Below are 2740 nucleotides of genomic sequence, written 5' to 3'. Positions count from 1 at the left end.
AGAGAGAGAGAGAGAGAGAGAGAGAGAGATCTTTCCCAACTCTTCCTTTTTACATGAGTGAGCTACCCGTTTTATTCATTTTATCCTTCTCAGAGCTGTTTTGATAGTATCCAAATGATGGTAAATGAAAAGGGAGGACACGAATATCTACCCAGAATTCAGGACTGGCAATCGATATGCATGTTTGAGTGCGAATCTTTTTCTCTCTCAACTTAGGTATACGTTTATGTCGTACCTAAAAGCGAGAACCACACTATTGGGACAAGTATGCAAGGCCCAATTTTCCTAACAAGCACAGTTAATTTTGTTATTTTCGAACATTTCTTTCCAAATTGGTTTATCCAATTAACAGTATTATATTAAGATCATGAATTGCTGGGTTAGGTTAGGTTAGGTTAGCTTAGCTTAGGTTAGGTTAGGTTAGGTTAGGTTAGGTTAGGTTAGCTTAGCTTGGGTTAGCTTAGGTTAGGTTAGGTTAGCTTAGCTTGGGTTAGCATAGGTTAGGTTAGGTTTGATTACATTTCTATGTTAGATTTAACTCAAATTCAAAACAATTGCAGTCATTCGGCTTGTTAGTCAACTTGCCTCTAATAGGGGCAATTTGTCTAACAAGACTATTTAGTTTTGTGTGCATATATATATATATATATATATATATATATATATATATATATATATATATATATATATATATATATATATATATATATATATATTATAGCTTCAAGACTCCGAACCAATATAGAAGCATCAAGAGGAAGTGCTTGTGTTATGGGCCAATAGGCCTTCTGCAGTTACTTCCATTCTTATGTTTTTATTCCCATTGGTTCGTGTTTTATCTTGTGTAAATGTCAATCACCTTACCCAAAACTTTGGTACCATATCACCTCACCCATGTGTATATATATATATATATATATATATATATATATATATATATATATATATATATATATATATATATATATATATAATATACAGAGTAAATCTACCCCAAAAGTAATGATTTATTTGTCTACAAAACTAAACTCTTTTTGGAATCATATGAGGCCCCTCCACTGAGGGGGGAGGCCTGGATGTTTATTGTCATGTGTATTCATGCTGCTTGCATGTCGTCGTTTATTTTGCCTTTGTTGTTTTCTTGACAGCTTTCTTTGCCTTGGGTGGTTTGGGAGATTTTGAAGCTCTCTTTATTTTGGGCTTTTTGTTCCCAACAACAAGCTGCTGCTGCTGCTGCTTCTTTTTCAAGGCTGTAGGTGGTTTGTTGCTTGTGGCGGCTTTCTTGGGAGTTACCACGGCCTTCTTTGCTGCTGTAGATGGTTTCTTGGTTGTGGTGGCTTTCTTGGGAGTTAGAACGGCCCTCTTCTCTGCTACGGCCAGCTTGAATGATCCACTAGCTCCACTTCCCTTGGTCTGAACAAGAATGCCGTCAGCCACTGCTTTCTTGAGAAATCTTCGGATGTAAATGGCGATCTTGGCAGCCTCGACTTTGTTGTTGGCAACAACGTACTTCTTGATTGCTTGTAGAGACGAGCCCTTACGGTCTTTGAGTGCTGCGACCGCGGCTAGAACCATTTGACTAGTTTTCGGGTGAGCAACCTGGACGCGAGGTTTCCTGGTGGTGGCCACCACAGCAGCAGCAGCCGCAGCCTTCTTGGTAGGCTTTGCTTCTACCATGATGATGATGAGATAACCAAGGTGATGAGAGACGCTCAGACAGTCACGGGGGAATGATGCTGCCGCCGCTTGAGCCGAACCTATTTATGTGCCGGCACGGTACAGAAGCTGCAACCTGGCAACTCGTCCACCAATCACGACGGTTGGTTTTACGGCTCCGAAACCTGGATCCCATATCTTCTCTAAAATAGAAGCATTTGTTCATGTTCTTTGTAAAAGTATCATAAAGCAGGACAGATGAGACAAATATCATAAAAACTGAAGAGCAGATGAGCACACACATGTTTGTATTACAAAAGAAAATCCACAAATTCATTAGAAATTGGCAGGGCAGGCTGAGGAAGTAGGTAGATGTAAAATGTCTGTAAATGGCGAAAGAACATAAACCCAAGACTGAATAAACGATGTTAAATATCCATGCCAAGGAGACAAAAATATGTTAGGATACAATTACCATTAAGACACCACAAGCAGGTCCGTATCCTGCCGCGATGACTTAAAAGAGTTGGTTATTAGCCACAATGTGTAGGCAGTCTCATGCCAACGGCCATACCACGTTGAGAACACCGCTTCTCGTCCGATCAGCGAAGTTAAGCAACGTTGGGTTTGGTTAGTACTTGGATGGGTGACCGCCTGGGAACACCAAATGCTGTTGGCAATAATGTTTTTTGTTTTGTTTTGTTTTGTTTCGTTTGTTTTTGTTTGAATGGCTGGCTCCACGGGAAATTCACGGAGTTGTGTGGAATAAGGCCTGGTAAAATGAATTAATATGTATGTCATGTTTAAAACAAACTCGCTTAATATAGATATTGTGTGAGGCTTTATACAAAAACAAACAACCAAAACAAAACATGTTGTATATATATATAGCTTAATCCGGGTTTGAACTCGCAACTCCAAGAATACGCATCACTTATATACACTTTACCACTGGACCACTGCTGCAGGACACAAGCTTGATGCTGAGGTATCAATTTAATGACGTAAATGCCATTTCCACAAATAAATGATAATTAAAAAGTATTTGTATGTACAAATCTTTTCTGTTTAAAAGGCTACAATA

The 2740-nt window shown here is 39.0% G+C and overlaps 1 non-coding gene across 1 annotated transcript; it reads left to right on the top strand.

Annotated features, from left to right (window-relative positions):
• Positions 1 to 2216: 2216 nt before the first annotated feature.
• Positions 2217 to 2335, top strand: LOC138360276 (5S ribosomal RNA). The gene has a single exon (XR_011226260.1). It is a non-coding gene; the product is annotated as a 5S ribosomal RNA (ribosomal RNA).
• The last annotated feature ends 405 nt before the right edge of the window (positions 2336 to 2740 follow it).

Source organism: Procambarus clarkii, unplaced genomic scaffold, assembly GCF_040958095.1.
Source record: "Procambarus clarkii isolate CNS0578487 unplaced genomic scaffold, FALCON_Pclarkii_2.0 HiC_scaffold_104, whole genome shotgun sequence".
NCBI lineage: Eukaryota > Metazoa > Arthropoda > Malacostraca > Decapoda > Cambaridae > Procambarus > Procambarus clarkii.
Note: the sequence above shows the minus strand (reverse complement) of the source record. Positions and strands in the feature narration are given on the sequence as shown.